This window comes from Acanthaster planci, unplaced genomic scaffold (genome assembly GCF_054643075.1).
Source record: "Acanthaster planci isolate LZ-2023a unplaced genomic scaffold, COTS_SCS Contig4, whole genome shotgun sequence".
Lineage (NCBI taxonomy): Eukaryota > Metazoa > Echinodermata > Asteroidea > Valvatida > Acanthasteridae > Acanthaster > Acanthaster planci.
The window spans coordinates 265548-282196 of record NW_028257628.1 but is presented as its reverse complement, the minus strand read 5'-3'; the positions used below and the strand labels follow the sequence as shown (position 1 = coordinate 282196).

Here is a 16649-nt window from a genome sequence, read left to right as displayed (position 1 = left end):
AAAAGTAACGAAAGAAATTTGCACCCCTGTCATGCCTGTATTTCCCGCCCTCGCATTTGAGTGTAAACATAGGCACTAGACTTCACCTGTTCCTGAGCTGAACGTGAAGGTAGCGTTGTTTACTTTGCAAGAGTCTACAATGCAAAGTGCGCTGTCGGTGGTTGAGAGACCCAACATCTTCTGAACCGTAAGCATGTTTTCATAACAGCGCCCTCTCTAGGATTTATCTATTTTATTCTACTTTCCTTTTCCTCGCTGCCCGCCAATTTTAAAATGGTAATAGTAATGGGGAAGGCGGGTACAGCTGTGTGGATGGTAGAAAATTAAATAAAATGCCTAAAGAAGACAAGGGAGCATGAACCTGTCTGGCTGTTCAGAGGGTCGTTACATTTTGATACTTTTCGAAATGAAATACACCAGAAATTGCCTTTCCCTCTTTTTCCAAAATGTTTAATTCCTTCCGGGGAAAAAATTCAAGAAAACTGGGGATTTGAAAAATTCTTAACAGTACAGTATATGTAATTTGGTACATATGCAAGTATGACAGTGTTCAGAGAGTTGAGTGTACATGTATAAATCTAAGCTTAGTTGTAAGCAACTTGGGCTTACAACTACATGTAATACATGTCAATACTTTCTAGGCCATAGCAGCCATACTTTTCAAGTACATGTATCAAAGCACACGATTATATGTATTTCAATATCACCGTTTCCATAATATAAATTAATTATAAAAATGCAATGAGCCAACCAGTATACAAAACCAGCATTTACAAAAATAACGCTTTCATAATACTCTGTATATGTAAATGAATACATCTCCCAAACTGATCATTAAGCCTTTCCCCAAAACTATGAGGGTCGAATCAGAGAAATACTGTAATTGTTTTTTTAACGAAATAGGTTCCAAATCAACATTTGGACAAGTACATGTACAGTGCACTGTTTTTGCAATGAATACTGAACACATTTTTTACAAAGGAAATCAACTCTCCTAGGCCTTTCGTTTCATGATGTGTTCAATTCCATGTGGGGCAAAATTTTATCCCACAAGTTGGTCTCAAAGTGTCTCCTCAATACAGAGCCAGCCAGGGCAAAGTCATCTGATCATCTATGAAGTTTGGCTTTTTTGCACTCTAAATAGCGCTTCCTTGCCTCTGCCACAGAGTCCTCGCTATTTCTTATGCTGATCTGAACCCGCGTCTCTCCTGACTTCTCAGCTGTGTGAGAAAAAAAAGAGTACAGGAGTTTAGTGTTTCAAATTGAAAAGCACATTCTATCATTAATCTATAAACTTTATAATTTTGTAGAAAGGATCTCACATTTGGGCTGTTCAATAGCAGTTCTGTCAGAGAACTCCGCTTCGACAATGTCAGTTTCATCAGAAATCTTGGGTGCAAGACATCCACTCAAGGCGTACACATCAAGTTGGTGTAACCGTGGCAACAGCTCCTTAATCCACTCATACTTTGCCTGATCATTCAATGAAACAGACAAGCACTTAAGAAAGATTCTGCTTGTTGATTTGTCTTGTTGATGTTGGTCACTGCAGTCAGCAAGCAGTTTGCAGCAGGTTTCCATTTCACATTTGAGAAAAAAGTTCAAAATTCACAAGAGCCACAAAATGGATCTTTTTTAATATAAGTTTAGTTTGTTCATTTTCCCCCAGTTTTGCGAGTCACCACGCCCGTGTTCCCTGGGAGTCATCACACAGAGACTGATCTTGAGACTTGAGTTAACACAGGAGCCACAGGCTGGTTTGACAAGGGGAGGGAGGTAGTGGGAATACATTGTACACCTTTGTCAGGCAATGACTACTCACTTACATACATTAGAACACTGTTACAAGGTCCTTTTTCCTAAGAGTCTCCAATCCTCCGATTTCCATATAACTCTACATATACCCTCGGGGGTTAGGGTTAAGACTAAGACTTATCAGAACCCGAACACAAAGAAAAACAAAGACTTGGAACCTACGATACTCCTTGTTATAAATATGTGTTCGACTATGCTTCCTTACAAAAAAAGGTTTTGGTAGTATGCATATGGACAAAAACTGGATTTGACAGAGAACAATAAAACCTAACTATCCAAAGGTCCTACTAAACCTAATTGCCTGGTCATTTACTCAAACAGCCACACACTCAAAGGGAATCACGTAATAATGCAAGGAAATAAATGTGCAGAAGCATTTGGTTAGTCCAAGAAGGGGGTTTGCCCCAAATATTGTAAAGGATGTTGTACATACCGAGCAGACAGTTCTCATGTAGACTTTGGACGTCCAGACAACCTCATGGTGTATGATCCAGTCTAGGTCCTCTCGGCCAAATAACTAGGAAATCAGACGAACGCCATGACAGTGGGAAACTTGAGTCATTAACTTTGTCTAAAACAAGTTTTGAAATTAGCTTATGGTTTTGCTGGGTGTGTATCACCAATGGCAGTATTTGAAAACACTGACATGATGGGTTTTCTCAATAAATGCACAGTTCCTGGCGGTCTATTATTAAACTGGCAACTGTGACAGAAAATGAACATTCAACAAGAAAATATATAGAAACTTTTGTTCACAAAGTTAATCTGTATTGGTTGCATTGAATTAGGTATATTACTTGTGATGACGGATGGATAAAAAGTGTTGTGCCGTGTCCTTCCATGGTTCAGAAGCCTTGTCCTGATGGTGCCTTCCTGGCAACATTACAGAAGAACCCTGCACATAGGGACCGACTCAACAAATCACCGTGGGTGGAGCTCGATGACACCTTCTCTTCGGGGAAAGCAGACGACTACAACTGACAAAAAAGGAAAAAAATCTTGTGTTAATGCAGGGTCAATACAAAAGCAGCCTTTGTTTGATTCAGATGGATAAGATTGGAAATTATCTAGCTCTGCGGAGGGGCGAGAGGGGAAAATATACAGATAACAGATGCAGCCTGTCCTAGAGTATATCAAAAGAAAAACATCACGAAGCTATACAGAGACAAGCAGCACGTTTTCGCAAAAGGCAATTACAAAAATACACCAGGAACAGCCACTAAAACGCTCAAGATTATTGGCTGGGAGTCCTTGGAAACGAGAGGGAAAATAAGAAACTCAGCCTGATTTACAAGATGGAAAATAACATGGCAGAAATACCACTCAAGGAAACACCATAAACAGTTTCGTCAAATCTGATCCTCTACTCAAGCCTTTGGAAGTAGTTTTCCCCCCATCATCTGTTAAGGATTGGAAGGCGTTACCTGCAAACATCATTATTTGCACTTCACGAGAGATATTCAAAGATGGGTTAACAATGACATGTTTGGACAATCCACACAATGCGCAGGCTGGTGGGATGTGTCCTAATGGATATTTATTTGCCGACTCAACTGTACAGATACACCCTTTAAACCTCAAACCAACAAACCAGAACGGGAATGAAGTTTTTTATTCAGTCTGCCAAGAATATTGACACTCAAGGTGGTATTAATGAAAAGCAAGAAAGTATGGTACATTTGAACTCTGATAAGAAGAGCATTGTTTGTATAAAGTCTTGTTTATAACAGGGACAAGTTTAAGGTCCCCAATCTTTGTTTTGCCTTATTGATAACAAAGGTACACAGACATGTACTTGTTGTAACAAGAAAAACTGTTTAAGTCCCAAGGACCTTGTTAAAGAGGATTTTCAGTCACATTACTTTTGACGGTCAGTGTTCAGTTGACACGGATGTGCGTGGAAACGCTCGCCTTCAAACTCTCTCAACATTCTGAAACTGCCGATGCAAATACACAGATTAAAAAAACCACAACAACACATAGGGTACACTTCCTGTAATGCCTTCGCCCTTTATGTTATGTCACGTAAGAAATTTCCATAGTCGTGTTCCGATGTACGTGTTTAAGTGTCAGGTATAAGTGTTCAAGTATTCACAGTGTTTAATCAGTATTTGGGACATAACCATATTGTTACTAGATGTTTCATCAGCCACTCACAGCTTCAAGTCTACTGAAATTTACTCGGGTACTTGGAAAAAGGCTCTATTTACAAGGGGCTTCACTGAAAACTTCACAGTGACAATCTTGCATCATTATTTGGTAGCATTGTATCTTCAGTTGCCCGTTCAAGATGTTTTCCAGCTGTTTGTGGATGCTGGATGCTGTCTTGACTGCTCTCAAGTGTATGTAGTTCCTTCGGCACCATGACGAGGGAGACTCACTGGGAAAGAATAAAATCACATAAATGTCTCAATGTGATGATCTGTGAGGTTAGGGCAGGTTTTCCCTGAATAGAAACATTGACACTGATGTTGTCCTGTTCAAGCAATATGAAAGAATAAAGAGGGAAAATGGTTAAAAACTGAAAAAAAGGAACTCAAATTCAGTTGCTGCACTTCTCACAGTTTTAGGAAAGAAAGCAAGAAAAAGTACAACAGGAAATGATTTTCATATCAATCCTACTTTTGCTCTAAACTGTGTTTAACACAAAGCATTGCTGATTAACAAGCCAACCTCAAGCTTGGGGGCTGATTGCTTGAAACACCCACTTCAGTTAACGGCAAGGCACTTGCAAAGACTTAATGGCAGCATGCAACCCACACCAACCTGTCAGCATAACGTCTGTACACGGCAAGGAGTGTGGCAAAGTCATTGTTGCTTCCAGCCATCTTGGCAAGTGTTGCGTGAGCCTTAATTGGCCGCTTCTTTCTGTTTCTCGGCATCTCCTGTCAAAAAAGGTTGAATACAATTATATTCTGTTTTCCCACGAGCCACTCCCACAAACTAACACCGTTACTCCATGTGGCGATTTGGGTCTCCAGGTCAGTTTCCGGGTTATGCCTGAACCTGTACCACTGTTTCATGGCAGCTGACACATCCCTCAGGTCCCCTCTCTTACTACATTTCATTATGCTGCTGTGGAAGTACAGTAAGACCAGTCACACCCCAAACAGCTGTGACCTATCAGCACATGTCTGTAAATAATGAGCTCCAGTTGGGTTTGTAGCTCTATGCTGAGAGTGACCACATGGGCCCTTAGGGGTTACTGATCTTTCAACACTCCTTACTCTACAGTGGTTGGGGTCTAACCAATGGGAGTCTACAGGCTTGTGGTGTATGCCTGGGGTGAGGACTACATGGAATCTTTGCCAAATTGGCCCGTTGGAAAAAGTTATAACCATATTTGGTGATATGGGGAGACTTTCATCACCTTGCAGTCGCCACTTAATCATAACTCCATGATTCCCAGGCTTGTGGAAACGCACACACTCTTTGTTGATTAGCAACTGTACGGGCAACCAAGGTTGGTGGAAAGTTCACTCTAGATTGGCAACTGGTTTGCTTGAAACTGTACTCATAACCCATTTGTAATAAAGAGGGCGGTATTTTCATTTTAGTATTTAGCAGTTTTTATTATGTTGTGTTTTGAAAGCTGAGTGAGATTTTTGTAAGACTTAGTGAATTATTCTTTTGCTAACCATGAGTAGGTAAAAACTACTAACTAGCAAGGGAGAAGTTTATTCCCAGCTGATTTGCCAGGATAAAGCAGGCTTTGAGATGGAGGCGCACAGCAACAACTCTTACTTGGTGTATATTCTGTAGCACTTCCCCGGCGCTGTTCTACCAGCTCTCCCCGATCTTTATACAGCTTCGGATCTGGATACAAACACAGCACAGAGCATTTTGTTTGACGTCACTATAAACTAGATTTTTTTTCTAATCGAGCCTTTCTCACGAAGCAGCGACTTTTCTCCCCCCACTCAGTAACAATAGTATCAAGATCACCTTGAGATAGGGACTATCTGCAGTGCATCCAGTCCTGTCTGAGGGTTGAAAGATAACTGCTTAACAAAGCCACTGTCCACAACATATCTGTCAAAATTCAAACAGACATAAAATAGTAATTTGTAACACAATTATAAACAAGAAAAAAACCCAAGGCTTCATTCCACAACCGGCCAATCAACATTCAACAGACTTGGACTGATTTCCAAATTTTGTCTGTCTGAGTGTTGCAGTTGAGATCACCACAAGAACAGACAAAAGACCAGTCACAAGACCAAGTCACGAGTAACAAATGTGAACAATGACAAAGGAATGCCTTAGTTGCAGTTCATTTGAATAGCTTATGACTTGAATTCAAACTGCATATGAAGCAAGATATGAAACGGAGAGGACCCGCCCCCCACCACTTTGTGTCGGTCATTGTTTCACTGGATTCTAAGGAATTCTTTTCAGACTCTTAGGGGGGATGCGTTAGGTAACAATATTCTAGAGTGTGTATAGTGATTGAACATGTTGGGGGTGCCCTTGATCTCATTTCTTATACAGACTGGAGGTCTTGTGTCGATCTTGTGCTGGTCTTGTGTGGTCTTTTGAAAGTCTTAAGTGGTCTTGACTACAATGCCGGTCTGTCTCCCTCTTCATCTTTGGTTTTACAAAGTAAAGTTTGCACAGTCAAGGCCCTTATGCCCAATGCAGCTACATTTTCTGAAACAGACACATCAAACTACATGTATCTGATGTGAGGCTTAAGTTTTGTGCTTTTCCAACAGTAAACATTTGAAACTGATTGCAAGGCTCGAAAGGAATCTAAAAAAAATGAGACAAAGTGGAGCTTGGAAAAAGCAGCAAAGTAGCAGCGAGACATCATGTTCAATATTAGACTCCAGTCGTTCAATAAAATGAATGAAGTTTTTCTTACTTTATGCCGTCTATTGTCAATGACGTCCCTGCAATGTTGGTAGCAACCACGCACTTCCTAACACCATCTCTGCTGGGTGAAATATCCGTCTTTGAGCATCTAGAAAGGTGAAATAAGACAATACTCCACCAAGTGACTAGGTGACTAGCGTAAGGCGTTTTCAATTTGACATTGAAGTGGAGTGGTCTGTGCGAACCGGATGTTTCCATGTTCTCATGCAGTTTCAGAGAGAGCATTATAACAACATGGCAAGGGATAAAACTATTCTGTGGATGGCCATCAAAAACAGCATATTTATAAGTCTGTGGAAAAATATACGAGTTGGCAGTTTCAGCAGAAACGTTCAATGAATTGAAAATGAAATAGCGTTTTTCCCTTTAGCCTTGGCTTAGGGAGGGGTGGACTTGACTGGGGCTGGAGGTGTTCTAAATAAAGAGGCCTGGGAAGCAGAGAAGTTGGTTACAATGGTTACAGGTCCTAGAATAAAACCATTCACATCAAATTTTCCTAGAGCAAATTTTCAAACACCTGGTACAACCCAATATAATTTCTTGTTTATTTACTAATTTTGCACAAGGCCAGCAATTGAAACCATCACAAATATGTGTCAACACTCACCAGTTGCCATGGATCCATAGCTGGTAAGACCATGAGGGCTTCTACTGTCGGGTCTCTGATATCGTGCCGGTAATCAATCCGCTCTGACTTCTTAAAGATAATGTCACAGGCTTTTTCAATCTCTGGCTGACCAGTCAGAAATACCAGGATATCTCCTTGCTTTTGCTCCAAGTGAATATCAAGAACGGTGTCCACAACCTAAACAGATTAACAAAGTTTGCCTAATCAAATATCAGGACACTGCCAACACCAACAGTTTCGAGTGATCACTTTTGAATATTCAAGTTATAAAAACAACAAAGAGATCAAGTTTAAGATGGGAACTGAGTTTTCTTCACTGAATGTCAAACTGGGAAGTATGCAACCATGGTCGGTTCGAGTAATCATTTTTTAAATGCAGAGAAGAGATTGAAATTACCAGAAAATAAAATAAATTTTGATATCTTTGTCAATCTAAAGTTTCTGTTGAATACATTCCAAATCTCCAAACTTTGGAATTACCGACTGAAGCACTGATTCCTTATTATTATTTATGCAAAACACGGATGTTTATATGAATATGAATATTACATTTTGCTCCAACCAGGAGTTATTGCAAGTCACCAGAGACGAAGTATCACTGAATGGGAAAGTACCATCATCTTTTCACACTTCATTGACCTACTCCTTGCCCCTTTAGAGGCTATTGTGAGTCGATGGTCTCACAAAGTGCCCGAGAATACCGTTTTGTTTAGCAAGCAAGGTATCTTCAGGTTACTTCCCTCTCTGTTAACTGTTCGCCGAGTACGACCACAGACTTGAACCATCGATCTCGGCTGCAAACACGAACACATTCGCACCCCAAGATCTTTAGAATTCCACCCTATTTCTGCATTTGGAAAATATAATCGCCCACACTAACCGACCACATTTTGGGTACACATAACTAAACCAGCAATCGGGTAACCTACAATAAGCAAACTCCTCACACCGGATATAAATATGAAACTAACAAACCACTGGGAAACGCCAACATTTCAGCGAAAAACTACCATAATCCGCAAATCGGCTACGATTTGAGCATGATTTTCACCAAAAAACCAACAAACCAAACTAAAACAACAGTTTCCCTTATCCACAACTTCCGGTCACATCTTACCCAAACCCAACCCTCAAAAAAGCAATTTGTTACCCAAAAAGAAACACACACACCAGCCGAAAACACTGGGATTCCACTTACTTAGCACATCAGCGCACCTTTTGGACAATGCACTGACCAATCACAACGCACAGTTCTTTTGTTACACTTCAGCCCATCCTCTGCCACATTACACAACCAACAATCTATAAACACCTATCTGGCCACTTCACAACCATTCAGACAACATGTCTAAGCTGAACAAATCTTCGGGCAAGAACAAGATCAAGGCCAACTGCCGAGTTCCACCTTCAGCTCCGACTTGGACATCCCCTGGGGACAACAACAGGCCCCAGATACGTCCAGTGAGGACGATTCACTTCTCCTATCACTGATCCACCGTCAACCAGCAAAGAACAAGTCTCACAACAATCACACCACTTAACTGACACACAATTTAAACGGGGGAAGGCCATTGAAGCAAAAAAACCACCAAGCTACATTGACGTCAGGGTGCGCCCACCTCGGCCTCACCACACATTGAAGTTCCAGGATTCCTTATTCAAACGCTGGGAGAAGCTACAGAACTGCACGGCGCTACTCTTCACCAAGATCACTGCTGAAGAATACCAACAGCAGCTGGTCAAGATGGAGGAACAACTCACCGTTGCCAGACGAGAGGCCCTCCAAACCATCGGTGAAGAACTCCACGGCCAAGATCACACCACAGCCTGTAACCTGTTTGAGTACTTCACTCGGCCAAAACCCAACCAACAGGAGTGAAGAGGAAACACCAAAAATAAGAAAAATCTCTTCTAGCCAACCGGTCTTTTTCAAGACCACCACTTCTATAAAAGAGAATTTTTTCAGCCAATGCTGTCATATATAACCACCATCTGAATAAAGGAATTATAATCTGAACCCACAAGTATTCCCTTTACTTTCACTTCACACATAGTGAACTGAGGAATACAACCATATACTTTAAACGAGATTCCTTGAGTTAACCAAGTCAATCAAAGCAATGGCCAAAAGAAAACTAAACAGAGAAAAGAAGAGAACACTCAGTCAAATCAAAAAGAACTGTTTCTCCACTACTTACCGAGCCAAAGCCAAAATCACCAAATCCAACCGCATAAATCGATTAGCGGAACAATTTGAAACGTTCAGAACCAACCTATCCAAAGCAACATTAACACACACGGAAAAGATCGCTTTAGGAAAAGGTCTCAACTTCGTTCCCACCCCCGCTAAACCAAACTGCACCACGCTTATAAAAGACATAAATGCCTTCAACTGAAAACTCAGAATTGCACAACAAACGATCCATCAACCATCCTTTCAAACTTCAATCAACTTGGCATCCAAAATCCACACCTAGTGCAACACTAGAACAATACTTGGAAGCCACCAAATTCAAACTTGCCCACATCAGACTACGATATCGACAAAACAACATTTCCAAATCTGAACTCGCCGCTCTAAGAAGGCTTAAAAACAACCCGGACATCGTAATTAAACCCTATGACTAGGGCAGAGGTAAATGCATTATGGATATCCAGGATTACCTTGAAGTGGGTTACCACCATCTTGAGTGCCACCTTTACACTGAATTGGACCAAGACATAAACCCGCAAACCACAACCCTGGTTCACAACAAGCTCATTGAAATGAGAAACAACAACCAAATCGACAATGCCACTCTGAGATATTTAGATCCACTTCCACAGAAATGCCAATGTCCAATCATGTATTTTCTCCCTAAAATACACAAAACCCCGCCACTAGGAGAACCCTTTGTTGGACGCCCAATCATAAGCAGATGCGCAAGCCCAACATCAAAAATCTCAGAATACATACATGTAGACTACTTTCTCCTTCCCATAGTAACCGTGCAACCAACATATGTCCGCGACACAGCCGATTTATTGCGCAAATTGGAAGGAACATCCTTTCCACAAAACGTCCTAATAACCAGCATTGATGTTGTTTCAATGTACACAAATGTCCGTCAAGCAGAAGCAATCCAATGCGTATGTGATGCTCTGGACAAATCCAACTATAATTACACTATCACAAACCCAACTCAACATATGTCCAATTACTTCTGGAACTCATCCTGGGCCTTAAGTGTTTCCGCTTCGGAAACAAATTCTTTCTCCAGAAAATTGGATGTGCCATGGGCTCTACAGCCAGCCCAGAAATTTGTGATATTACCCTTCATAAATTTGAGAACGAAATACTCCTCGAAGCACGCAACATCCTCACATGGAAGCGATATAGAGACGACATACTAGTCATCTACAACGGAAATGTAAACCAATTTCAAAAATTCGTTGCTCACATGAACGAACTTCACCCAACTCTGAAGTTCACATACGAGGCCTCCAAAACAACAATAAACTACCTTGACCTCACTACTTTCTAAGGAAAATGCTTCCGTAAAACGGGTATTCTAGACACAAAGGTCTACACAAAATCCACGGAAACATTCCAGAATCTCCATAAAACTTCCCCCCACCCACCCCACACATTCCGGGCATTCACATATGGCGAAACCCTCCGTTACACCAGGAACACTACCAACGAGGAGGATTTCAAACTCAATGTCAAATCTTTTTCGGACAAACTACTCAACAGAGGATACACCCCGACAGAAATCGAAGCAACATCCAAAGTCTCACATGCCGAACGACCAAGGCTAATAAACAAATACAAAGGATGTAACAAAGCACAAGAACCAAAACAAACAAGTCTTCGTTACCACCTACAACCCAGCCATTAACCACCGTGATCTTCACCGAGCTATAAACAAACACTGGCACCTCATTCAAAGCAATGGACTACTCTCGGAAATCTTTCCGGAACCCCCATTCATTGCTTTCAAAAAAGCTCAAAACATCAGAGAAAAACTAGTGAGAGCTAAACTACCGTCTAATATAACGTAGCCCAATCCAATCCCAACTGACTCGGGCTTTACCAACAACCAGAAGAAGACGAAAACACTAAATATACTGCTCTCCCTATTTGCCGAACAAACCAAAATGCAATAAAATGGCTGCTCTAATTCTCTACTACTACACAAGTAGTTACCCATTCTTGGCCTATCAACCATAAATTACATGCGAGTTTGTACGATTCCGCTCCCGGAATCACCCACATTGCAACTGATGAGTCCCATACGAAAGGACGAAAGCATGCTCTTGCTATCAAGAGGACTTAAAAAACAGTCCTCTACTCGCACCACCAGTCAATTGACAAAAAAACCCAATGATTGGTCTCGTTCTTACAGTACATGTATGTCCGTCCATAATCCATAATATTGGACATAAAAAGGCACGAGTTTACATACTCCAACCAGGAGTTATTACAAGTGACAAGAGACAAAGTGTCACTGAATGGGAAAGTACCATCATCTTTTCACGAAACTGAAATAGCTTATGTACTTCGTTTAATGATAGAATTTGACTTGTACTGTATACGTATTAACCCATTTATTTCATTTGTGGTACCAGTTCCCGATCTTATACAAACATTTGCTTGTACGCTGGAACTCTCATATAATTTCCATTATTCTGATATATGTTCACATGCATCTTCTGAATGATATGAAAATAAACTATACCATACAATTTGCCTTTACTGTATCATCTTAATTCCAACAAATATCAAGTATGATAATGGTTACCTTGGTTACGTAATTGACTGTTAAGTCCCTCTGCATGTTGCTCTCCTCAATCAGATTGCAGTAGATATTCTTGACCGCATGCAATCTACCAGGGATTTCAAAGACCGGGCAACCCCCGAGGAAGTCTGAGAATTTGCCCTGGTCAAGGGTCGCTGACATGACAATGACCTTTAAGGAGCCTCGCCTTCTTTGGGTGGACGGGGATTGAGAATTTAGGAAGAGTTGCTTGACCAAGCCAAATAGGATGTCCTGTGGACAGACCATGATAAAAATCTTTTCATTGTTAATTAATTTGGGATTTTTGCCCTTGCCCAACGTGTATTAAAACATTGTATACTCAGTGTTTGCCCCCGAAGGCTTGTGAAAAAAACCACAAGCGTACTCGAATGGGACTTGAACCCATGACTTCCTGCTAACTAATGCAGATGTCTTAGTTAACATCCTCCCGGCGCAATCCATCCTTGGAAATACTTTCATTGTTCTTTTTTGTTTGAATGTTTGTAGGTTTCTAACTGAATACACAAAATAGAATCAGCAACCTTCTTTGATATGATCTTCATGAGTTTAGACAGATTATAAAACTTGAATGATACAAAAGCAAGGTGTAGAAAAACTTGGTTTCATACCGTGTCCAAGCTGCGTTCACGAGCCTCGTCCAGAACGATGACACTGTATCGACTTAGCTCCTTGTCTTCAAGAAATTCCCTGAGCAGGCAGCCATCGGTCATGTACTTGATAGCCGTGTCTGGAAATTAATATGATCACCGTAAAAAATCCGTCAGATCAAACTGATATCACAATATGTCTACTCGGCAAATACACAAGTGTTAACTGTTCCAATAGAAATATGACAAACGTGTCCAAGGTGACAAGATTCTGTATGATCATGCTTGATTAAAGTTGACTTTAAAATGAAGAAAGCAGTGCAGCAACAACACTTGCTTCCAGTGGTAAGGGGATTTAAAAACCTTCCAACTGTCAGACATGGAGTCATGGTGGTATTGGGAGTAGGTTTTTTTCTTCTATTTCCTGTTCAATCAGAAATCACTGACACCTGAAAAAAAAAAATTCCACCGAAAAAGCAGTAACACTAACAAAATTTTCACACATTTGACTTAAAAGGCCAGAGACATAATGTAGACTGTACATTTTAAGACGGAAAGGTTTCAAGCAAAACAATACAACTTAATATAAAATTTGTGCGAGAGTAAAGATTGCGCTTAACAACCATGTACATGTATGTGCATAGCATGTATTGTGTTTGGGGGACTTAATTGTGACAAATCATTATCCTCTTCCTAACTTAGGAAAAAAAGAGGGATGCATTATTGGCATATGCTTTGAATGGTACCGATGCAATGCCAGCTGTATAAAAATGGGTGAGGCTGGTTCACAGCGAAAGACACTTTGCTAAAAAAAAGCTGAACAGGGGATCAAGTTACATCTAATCATGGCTAATGCTGATTTAATATTTGTATTCAGAAATAAGGCAATTAGCTAGCCCATGTAGCCAAATGACATACTGTACACAGGTACAGGGTCATGCAGTTTAGCATCAAATGTATCTATTCATGTTACTGCTCATTACACTGTCTTCAACTCTTTACTTCTGTTTTGAATGTTCAGTGACTGTCGCATTTTTTCTTGTCTGTTTTCAGTGTTTTTGTCCTTAGTCCAATTGTCTGTCTACAGGCTGTTCTCTACAAGCCTTTGCTTATATAAACAGATACTTCTGCCACACTTTTTGATAAGTTTTAACAAATGTTTTACCCTCAGCAAAATCAGGTATAATAATAAGTGATATATCTGATCACCTACCTGTATTTACACTAACGCAATGTGGTATATCCAACGCTTTTTCTCATGTTCAACATACTTGTACTGCAACTCGGAATGTTACTCCTGATAATCTCCATAGGTTCCACAATGAGCTTTTTCTTTAAACCACTTGATGAGCTGGAGGTTCTTAACATAATAAGAAAACTAAATGACAAAAAAGTGTTGGGCATGACCTAGTTAGTGCATCGTTAATCAAATATTCCTCCTCAGCAATTGGTAAACCCTTGGCCAGTATCATTAATCTTTCTTTCACAACTTCATGTAGTATCGTTCCTAAACAATTAAAGATTGCAAAATTAATTCCTGTATATAAAAATAGTGATCCTAATAGCATCAACAATACCGACCCATTTCAATATTATCCTATTTTTCTAAAATATTCAAAAAATGCGTATATATTCGTATTCTTAAGTTTTTAAATAAATTTAGTCTGGTAACTGACTGTCCATTTGGTTTCCGTACCAATCATACTACTACTCATGCAATCTTTGACTTTCTGGACAAGGTTTCTTGTGCTATTGATGATTCCAAACACACTCTGGGGATATTTCTTGATACAATTGATCATGACATTCTATTGTATAAATTGAATTATTATGGCGTGCGAGGAGTAGTGGTTTAGAAGTTATCTCTTGGACCGAAGACAGTATTTTTAACTATTGGACAGTCAAATTCAGATACATGTATACAAAGATTAAGCTGTGGAGTTCCACAAGGCTCAATCCTTGGTCCCTTGCTGTTTTTAATTTATATTAATGATTTTGTTAAATCGTCAGATGTCTTTTCATTTATTTTATTTGCGGATGACTCAAACCTGTTTCTCTCACAAAATGACTTAAATACACTTATTGAAAATGTTAATTTAGAGCTGAAATCTATTGCTAATTGGTTTAAGGCTAACAAATTATCACTAAATATCACTAAGACTTATTATATGCTGTTTAACAACTCTGCCCATGAATTTGCTGGGGATATTATAATTAATGATACTTCAATTTTAGAAAGCTGTCTTAAATTTCTTGGAGTTTATATAGATGCTGGTTTAACTTGGAAGGATCATATTAATTACTTGTGTAACATAATACCCACAAACATTGGGGTCATTTGTATACATTGATTTTATCATACCTGAATTATAGTACACTTATCTGGGGACAATCCTCATCAAATAGTCTTAACAGACTATTACTTCTACAGAAAAGGGCTCTTCGCATAATTTGCTCATGCAGACCCTCTATTTGCTCAGTGTAGGACTCTTAACATTAAGGATATATATTACCACTAACTTTGGTCTCTCATGTACCAGTTTACTACAAATACCTTACCTTCTCTTGTTCAGGCAATGTTCATTCGTAATCTTGACCTACACACCTATTTCACTCATCTAGCCTTTCATTTTCACCCCCTACAAACCTGTACTATCCTTGCCCAAAGAACTGTTAAATATGAGGGACCTAAGTTATGGAATTCATTATCAGATTCACTTAGAAATTTAAATACTCTGTCAGCTTTTAAAAAGAATATACAAGATCTCTTCGTTAAATATATATTCGTAATTCGCACATACACACATTTCTGCGTTTTTGCAATTAATACTGATATCTTAATTTAACATACCATACTGGTTTCAGGCTACACAAACTTGCAACTACATGTTTACTTGTTTTGTCTGTCTTTGTGTGGTTTTGTGTGTGTGTGTTTGTAATTTAATAAGTAATGTTACAAACGGGGCCCAAATCTACAAGCATTGCTTTCATTGGGTACCCCTCTACAGCATCCTTTCTAAAGTGTATTGTAGTATCATTCAATCATATTTATGTATTTATTAAAAGTTTTATTATTATGTGTGATTATTATGCTGTAATGAAATAAATCTTGAAATGCTTCAACATTTTCACTGCTAAAATTGACTTTTTAGGATGTATGTTATCACCTTGAGATGGCTAATCATGCTAATGTTATAAACTACCGCAAGGGAAAAGGAGTGATGTCCGTGTATGGAACTCTTGCCTTACTTATGCTATCACTCCCTCGCTGGAACTGTACTGCCAGCCTACAGGCTTACCTTGCCGGCGGCACAGGCCTTACCATGCTTACTGATACTGATAGGTTAAGCCTAGTAGTAGTAGGCCTAATACTGCTAGTACTAGTACCGTACTACTAGGAAAAAACATCAAAAATGAGAACAAGAACAACAAACCTGCTTCATAAAGGAACTGCGGAAGTTGTGTTGACTTTTCACTCCCGGTTTCGCCAACAATAACAAGGGACTGTGAATCCTTAACAGCCTGAAGAATGTCTTTTTTGTGTTTTTGAATTGGAAGCGAAACAGAACCGGAACTGTCAGTCATGGAGGCTGCCATCTTGAATGATCGGTTACGTAGCGAAGGTAGAGGCGCCAGACTATTATTACACATAAAGCCATCAATTTAACAGTTGAATCCTGGACTTCTTTCCACCACAACTCATGTACATACAGTATCCAACGGTAAACATCTTTTCATTATGTTGTGCAATAAGTTTGTCGATGTTTGGTGCAATTTTGTCTTCCGAAGCTAGAGGCTGTATAAACATGATAAAAGAAGATCAGAAATCATGTTGTCACTCATCAGAACACAAAACACGGGTTGCTTGCCCAAGTCGTCAGGTTTTCTGTGCAGGAGTGTGATCAGATTCAGTGGTACGGTGACGTGAACAGGAAAGGGTGG

The 16649-nt window shown here is 39.8% G+C and overlaps 1 pseudogene; it reads right to left on the bottom strand.

Annotated features, from left to right (window-relative positions):
- Positions 1 to 434: 434 nt before the first annotated feature.
- Positions 435 to 16331, bottom strand: LOC147795574 (putative ATP-dependent RNA helicase DHX40; annotated as a pseudogene).
- Between the last annotated feature and the right edge of the window lie 318 nt (positions 16332 to 16649).